This window comes from Uloborus diversus, chromosome 9 (assembly GCF_026930045.1).
Source record: "Uloborus diversus isolate 005 chromosome 9, Udiv.v.3.1, whole genome shotgun sequence".
Taxonomy (NCBI): Eukaryota; Metazoa; Arthropoda; class Arachnida; order Araneae; family Uloboridae; genus Uloborus; species Uloborus diversus.
The window spans coordinates 111,424,835-111,433,979 of record NC_072739.1 but is presented as its reverse complement, the minus strand read 5'-3'; positions in this window follow the sequence as shown (position 1 = coordinate 111,433,979).

Below are 9,145 nucleotides of genomic sequence, written 5' to 3'. Positions count from 1 at the left end.
TTATGTAGAACATCAAAAGTTGATCAGTTTGAAGAAAATAATTGAACGACATGCAATAAAAAATTACTGTGACGGAACGAAATACATAACAGGCCCGTTCCGTGACGGGCATTTTATTGCATATTCTTCTATAACTTTACTTCAAAATGATAAGTTTTAATGCTTTACGTAATCTTTATGACAATTTCTCACTGTTGCTACAAAAAATAAAATTTTTAGCTTGGTTTATTTATATTTATAAAGCGAAATGTAATAAGAAAACTACTTAAAATGTCTCGTTCTGTCAAATGGAATGGCTCTGTATCGAAGTTCGTAAGTCCATCCCCAAAATCAAATAACTCAGAAGCGATAGCTTCTTGAACACCTTTCGTCTGGTTTGTTGGCTGTAATTTTTATGCAAACATTTTTTGTTCGAAGGCGCTCTTCAGAAGCGTTCGAATCAACATCACTCAAACTCCTTTTTTGACTCGACCATTTATCTTCATCCATCACCGAGAGAACAGCGCGAGTTGCAGTGGGTTTTGATCCTGTCTCTCCGCATGGACAGCTGTTCCGAAAAACAACATCTAGCAGCTTTTTCTTAAAAATCGCTTGCGCTCGCTTGTTTCTCGGTAAGTTGAAGTGAAGGGTCCTGCACGATCTCGTTGGTCATTGCAGCGAGGTGATTTTGAAGAAACAATTCGTTTCGTGGAAACGTTTTTGAAGAAGTTTAAAGTAATTTTGAACTAAAAGGAACTAAGTTTAGAATTTAATTGATAAGTAATTATTTTCTGAAAGTAGTAGTTAAAGTGTTTTTTGACGAAGCAGTTTTTCGGTGGAATGTGTGCAGTTTAATTTTCATCATGACTTAATTTGCGCTGCAGTTCAAGGGAGTTTCTGTTTTTCTTTAAAGCTAGAAAATTGCCCGTCAAGGTATGACAGGTGAAAATTGCTTCTACTTTCGAACGAAGCAATTGCCTGTTTGGTGATATTTCGAAGGTTAAAATTTTAACCCGTAACTTCAGTGGATGAACCCTAAACTCCAGTAGATAGCGGTCTTTGTTGGCTACTTTTTCGTATCTTTATTCTCTTTAAATTACAGGGTTACCGGGAAAACAGCTAAGTTACCAAATCCAGCTAAGCCTTGTCAAAATAAAGCCCTTCCCTGCAGGTCAAACGTTGCCAAAAAGTATTATCAAATACTGGATTTTTGGTGCTTCAACAATGAAATACTGCCATCACGCATGCTATGACGCAAGTTTCATTGTTGGTGACGCCAGAAGCATTACTCGATCAGTGAATTGGCTATTATACATGTGAGGATTTTACGTAAATTTTTAAACATTAGGCTGTTAAAATAATTTCTTGAGATTGTAACGCTCCTGCCCTTTTTCTGTTAGTAGTTAAGCTCTGATTTGCATTTCTAAAATAAGTCAAGAAAACGTATCTGAATAATGAGTATTTTCGTGAAGAGCTACAGCTTTTAGTAATGAAATAACATGAAAATCAATAGATCCTCAAGCGAATCTTGAAAACAGTAATGTAAAAATCAATAAATTTCAAGGAAAAAAAGAAAAGAAAAAAGAATAAAGTGTATAGTAATATCTATAAACCATAATTTAAAAAAGAACAAAATTTAGAAGGAAAAAAAATCACAACAGAAATTTTCAAAATAATTTTTTAAGGTACTGATAGTTTTGTGTAAAGTGTGAGACATACCAAACAAAAGCTTACACAAATCAGTAAAGTAAGAAAGAATTACTTAAAACACATATTAAAATCTATCAAACATTGAAAAATAATTTTCCAACAAAAAATCAATAGAAAATCAAGCACGGATTTACGAAATATATATATTAAATTTTGTTCCATAAATCGATACATTATAATGTAGTTTATTGATGCAAAAATTATTACAACTATTAAAAATCCGTACAGTATGACAAATTTCGGATGAAAGTAACTAAATATTGACAAAGCAAGCATTAATTAAGGGTGTCATTTTTTGTCCAATAATAACGATTCTCAGTAATGTATTCTTTTAAAACATCTTCATATATGTAATATCGAATTCACTAATCAAGGAACACTCTGACGTCATCAACAATGAAAGTTTCGCCATAGCATAATAATTTGATAATATTTTTTGTAATGTTTGACATGTAGGGAAATGCTTTATTTTGACAAGGCTGAACTAGATCCGGTAACTTGACTGTTTTACTGGTAAAGCTGTCATTGTAGGTGAATGAAGAAACAAAAAAGTGGTCAACAATGAACGCTATCTACTGGAGTTAAAAGTTAATCCACTGGAGTTAGCGTTAATATTTCAACTATCAAAATATCCCCTAACAGACAACTGCTTCGTTCAAATGCAAAAGCAATTTTCACCAGTTATACTTTGACGGGCGATTTTCTAGCGTTTTGATAAATATGTTCTAAAAATAAAATTTATTATAACAACTCGTTTCAAAAACTGCTAAAAATATTACCTCTATGAAAAACAATTTGACGTTACTATAAATAAAAGAAAGCATGAAAAAATTCTGAAAATATATACGAAGAATAATGCGTATTCAGGAGCCAACGGATCATTCTCAAAGTCCATTATTTTCGTTTAATAAGATGAAATGAAAGTAAAATTGTATACCATTATTCCCTTATCATACTGAGCGTGTGTATTGCAATAATGAGGCTGATTTATGTACTTTTTTTTCAATTCCTACTATTAGTTCACGCTCTCCTGTATATTTCTATATCTTGTTCAAATTTTCAATCATTAACAAATAATATGTATTCATCCATTCAAAGTTCAAATTAAACTTAATTAATTAATTTTTGTTTTATATGCGAAACACACGTAAAATTAAAGCTTATTAAAGGCTCAAGATAATTTGCTTGCAATTTTTCCACTTAATATTGTGATTTTGTCATGTGTATACACATGTTTTAATCAACTGAAATTATTTAATAAAAAGTTACTAAAATAATTTTTTTCTTCATTGAATTAAGTAGGATTCGTTTTCATTTTTTTTTTTTTTTTTGTATTATTTGTTTTACATAGTAACTTATTCACATTCCTGTACTGTATTGCGAAGCAGTCTGTTTAATATTCAAAATTAAAAAAAAAAAACTGTGCGACATTCCCAACACATTTTCTGTTTATAATACTTCATATATTTGAATTTTTCTCTTACTACTCACCGGCAAGTTTCTGGTTAAAAAAAATATTCTCTAACATCTTTTTATTTTTAGTCCTGTCATAAAAAGACGTGAATTGCGATAATGGATTTGCATTTCGACTTTTTTTCTGAGCCATTGACAACCAAATGTTTCGCTGTTTTGCGTTTTTCATGCATGATATTTGCAAGATGAAGGGACTTTTTCCAGCAGTTCAGAGGCAGCAAGGCTGTGTAATTTATGACGCTACTTTTCAGAAAATGTTTGTTTTTGCGCTGACATAAACAGGCACTAAATATCACCGACTCTTTCCAAGGCCGTTATTTAGTTTTAGCGTTAAGCACAAGAGTTAAGTAAGCATTATTTTTTTTATTTTTACTTGTGTTCTTGCGTTCTTCATCTGAAACTTGCAGTGGCAAAGTTATACTGGACAAATTAACTAGAGAAAGAGTGAATAACGAATTTCTAGTGACTCCCCGAATTTAAATTTCTGGAAGGGTAGAAATTCTTAACCCAAAATTTTGCCAAATGTAGCTCCAAATTTCTCCAAATGATAATTTTGTCGGTTTGAACTGCACTTTTTTTTTCTTTTGATTTGTTTAAAAAAACCATAGAATATTTAACAGGGGTGAAATTATGTAGTGTTGTACACAGCAGGGCCATTCCACCCTCACGTGCGGTACAATCAGACGCTTATATTTCACCAACGTTTTGTCACATCTCTTAATATTTTAATCAACCAGGGAAAAGCAAATTTTTCAATCTTTACATTTGATACAAAGATACTCCTGACACAGTTATATATTTTCAAAAATAATTTTGTTTTTAAAAATTAAATTTATTTGCATGCAATACGTGCGGGGGCATACAAAGTTAACCTCTTGTAACTCGCTGCATGAATGAGTTAATATTTTTGCTCTATTAATTTAAACATGACAAATTAAGTTTTATATTTTGAAAGCAAAGGTTCCAAGGTAAAGAGAACACATCTCATGTGTCCAGAAAAAATAATTTCAATCGTTGAAAAAGTTATTTATTGGTCCATTCCATGTATTTCATTAAAAATAATTAATTTTAAAAGATAATGATGAACACTTTTGCTTAAGAAGTCACATATACGTTTGTTATTTGTTCAGCAAAAAAAAAAAAAAAAAAATTTCTTTACCCCTTTAAAATATTTTTTATGAAATACATGCGACGTCACGTGCGGGACTAAAAGACCGTTTTTCGTGGAATGGCCCAGCAGATTTCTCAACTTCATTTAATAGATGAGTCATTTTATACATTTGTTCGTTTTAATATCCTTAAAGCATCACCCCCTCATTTAAATGACCCATTGAAACGAAAATCCTTACAATATAAAGCGTACAAATGAAATAAAAATTTTACTGATTATTTTGACTACACGAGAAATGCCTTTGATAAAACCCCCATCAAAACAAAATTCTGGTTACAGCCCAGTATTCAATAATTAAAAAAATAAATGCAATTTCGTTTTGAACTTGGAATTTATAGCAATGACTTGGATTAAAATTCCTCTGGTTGAATTATTTAGATTAGTTTTAAGTAATAAAATTGTAAATAACAAATTAACGATTAAAAAACAGACATTTTTAATGCAATTCAGACGAATTTAATACAAATAGTTTTGCGTATTTAAATATTGAAAACAGAAGGAAAACAATCAACATTTCTCTCTAACTGTACGTTATATTAAATGGAGTTTGATTGTTAATTTCTTTAAAATTATTTCAGCCTTTAGTATTATTGTATTATTATTTTGCATTTTGTCATACGAGCGTAAATAAAATGAAAATTAACATGTTTTTATAACAAGAAATTTGAGAAATTTTTAAGAAAACTTCTTACTTTAACAATAGAGTGTGCTTTTAATTAAATACTTGCAGTTAGATGTCAAATTAAGGAAAAAATATATTCTTATTTTCCTTTCAAATTTTCTTTTTTCTTTTGTTTCTTCCTTTTTTCCCCTTTTAATGTTCTTATTGCTGATAATTATATATTCATAGGATTTATAACCTTTAAAGTTTGCTCTTTACGCAAAAGTATTAACTGGATTGAGAAGGAAAAAAAAATTAAATATTTTTAAACACAAACAACTTCTATTCACTTGTTTACAAAAAAAAAAAAAAAAATTATCAAATTAATTTTTCATGCTTGGTTATATATGCTTCTGTGCTTCGAACTAAAATAATCAACAAGAGCTTATGAGAGATGTGCTTATTTAAATCAGTTGAATATTTTGAGAAATTTCCAGTTTTTCAAAACTAGAAAAACCAAATCAACTACTATTTCCTTTTATAAGCTTCTTAGCCGCAGATTATATCAACCTAAAATCTCTCGTAAATAAAATCTACACCCGAAGCGTGAAAATGGTTGTTGATGTGATTAATCGATTCATTTTTTCCTGTAATCGTTATTCTCATCAATGAATTAAAAGCGGGGATTTAAGCAATTAACAAATATTAATGAGCATTAAAATGTTTTTTTTTCAGTACTACACTCTTTTTTAACGCGTGCTTATTCGGATATAATCTTATTAAATTATAGTAATGCAATTAAAGGGTGGTTTGAAGGGAGTAAAATTTAATGTGCGGAAAATTTTTCGCAAAATCTCATTTACATTTTTTAATGAGCGAAACTATGCGGACAATTAAATAGTTCCTTAAAGCAGTCTCAGATTAAGCAGACATTTCTTTCACTTTTTTTCCTGAAATTCTCGATACTCGAAAATTAGAATATTTTGGAAGGAATCAAGATGGGAACTTTTCTCGTCGTCACCAGCTTCGATTTCTAAGAAAATGTGAGATTTTTATGGGACTTTTTTTCTTAATTTGAATCGAAATTTTAATTGGAATCTGGAAATGAAAAAGGGCAGTAAAGGTTTTACTACCATTCGCTTTTGGAGATGAAGCGGTTTTAAAAATTTTTATACACTCATTATACAAAAGTAACAAGAAACTGGTTGCATTTGACCTAACTAATAAAATTTATAACTCTGAGAATAGCCAATTAAAAACTCGATAGTAGATAGAATATGCATCTAATAAATTACCATTCAGTAGGATGTGTGATAATGCTCACCATCGTTGATTCTTATGAGAACATATACAGTACAAAAGTAACAAGAAACTGGTTGTTTAAAATGACTACTTAAACACGTAATACCAAACAGCCAATTAAAAAACTCGATTGTACAACGTACCTACGATACCTAAACATCTAATAAATTCCGATTTAGAAGTTTGTATGTTAACTGTTGTGAGCAGTTGAGTTTACATATTTTTGGTTGATGCTTAAATGTACATCTACAATAGGAAGGTACATTGAAAAAAGTATTATTTAGTAGAGTGCATGTTAATTGTTATACTGCTCATTCGAGCTTACATATTGTTGATGCTCAATTGTATATCTATAGTACAAAAGTAACAAGAAACTGGCTGTGTTTGAAGTTATTAAAACTTATAATCTAGATTAGCTAAGTAAAAAACTCCATAGCAAATGGAATTAATTCAAATAATTAACCATTTCGTAGAGAGCATGTTAACTGTTATAATGCTCGCTTGTTGAGTATACATATTGTTGATGCTCAATTTGTACATCTACAATACGAATAAAAAAGAGACGGGCTGTATTTCAAATAATTATCAAAACTTATAATCTAGTTTAGCTAAGCAAAAAACTCCATAGTAAATGGAATATACATCTAATAAATTACAGCTTAGTAGAGAGCATGTTAACTGTTATAATACTCACTTGTTGAGTATTATACATATTGTTGATGCTCATTTGTACACCTACTATACGAAAGTAACACGAAACCAGTTGTGCTTGAAATAATTATTAAAGCTTATAATCCATATTAGCAAATTAAAAAACTAGATAGTAAATAGAATAAGCATATGTTGACTGTTATAATGCTCACTCGTTAAGCTTACATATTTTTGATGCCCAACTGTACACCTACAATACAAAAGTAACAAAAAACTGGTTGTATTTGAAATAATTATTAAAGCTTATAATCTGGAATAGCCAGTTAAAAAGCTCGTTGATAAGGAGAATGGGCCTCAGATAAATTATCATTTAGAAACATGCATGTTAACTATAGCATAATACCCAACTGTTGATTTTATATATTGCTACTGCCCAACTAAACATCTACAATACAAAAGTAAAAACTGGATATGTTTGAAACACTTTTGATCTTGAATAGCCATATACAATACTCGATAGGAAATCGAATATAGATCTTATAAATTCCCAGTTAGTGGAATACATGTAAATAGTTGTAATGCTCAACTGTTGCGTTTAGAAAGTATTTGTGCGTGATTGTACATTTAGCATAATATGTTTACAAAATAAACTTGAAAACGACCAAACACATTGAAAATTTTATAGCAAGTTATTTCGAAAAATTATATTCTTGAAAAATTGAAAATGTCTTTAAATATTGGCAAAATTTTTTTGGTCAATGGTAAAGCCATTATTGACCATTCATTACAGCTTCGCGATATTGGTTGTGTTCTGTCATATTAATTTTGAAACCGATATAAGATTCAGTTACTTGTGTTATTAAATAAAATAAATCGAATATCGCCTTTTAGAGGATAAGCATAAAGGTAGTTTTGATTTCGGTTTTATGAATTTTTCTCCTGTTCAGGGAGAAAGAAGCGAAAGTTTTGCAAATCACAATTGACAATAGGCTTTGGTTTCTTTTTTTTCACTGAGCCTTTTGAAGGGGTAAGGGATAATGTATCACCTATTCGCATCCTAAAGCATAGTCGCATAGTCATCTGCCAACAGGGGTCGAGCAATCTCCTTAACCCCACTGGCTACGCAGATACAAGGTCGTCCCGCTCCATATCCTGAGTTTAAAGGATAGGATTTTTACTTGCTAAAATGTTTTGAGCGAGTCCAAAAACGACACAGATCGGTAGTAAAGTAGACGCAATCAAACATTAATGAGTTTTTAAACTCTAGAATGCTTGGATCTATAGAAATGTTTTTTTTTTTTTTTAATATAAATCTTCTTAAAAAGCAGAGTTATTACATGAATTTCACGATAAAATTGAAACTTTATTCAATTTTCGAAAAAGGATTTCCTAACTGTTGGGCATTCGAAATTTGTCTTTATATTTCACAGTTTGCAAACCAACTGATGTGGCGTCTGCAACAGAAATTTTGTTACTTTGGAATTTGTTTAAATTAAAATTGCAGTAAATATCTTAGATGGCTACTCTAAATTTTTAATTTAGCTTAGGATGATAGAATTTAGGTTATGTTTGTGAGTATAAAGAATATACCTTTCTTTTTTATGGAGACTTAAGTTTCTCCAAATGAAAGTCACACATCACCTCCCCCCCCCCCCCTAGTTGAGACATCTTTCATTAACATGCTCTTACAAAAAGGTCATGGACATCGTCTAACATATTTTCATTTTGTAATTCCTATTTAATAAAAGTTCATTCAAACTGCGACTATACTCGTATTGATATACGAAATTTCTTGCTCAATTGCACAAATAAACTACATTCTAAATTCGAGATTGATAAATTTATACGAGTTTCTAACAAAGAAAAAACGTTGAAACATGAAAACAAAATGAAGTTATCTGGAATTTGAACTCCAAATATATATATATATTTTTTTTTTGACTCAAATTATCTCTGGGTCATAAAACCGACTATTCAAAAAACTGACGCACACTGTTACCACTCAAATGCTACACAGAAATTTTACTCAACTGTTGATCCAATGCATTTCTCATTTTTCATAAAAATCTGCATAATTTACCTAAAAGAATATCTAATTTTAAGCGAATGGGGTAGTTGATATTTTTAAAGAAAAATAAAACTTAGCTTTAAAAAAATCACATTACTGCAAATGAAAATCACATTATTGCAAATGCATTTTCCTGTTTCTATTTTTTTCATCAAACAACCTAACGCAGCCATTGCAGTTGCGCTGCTTA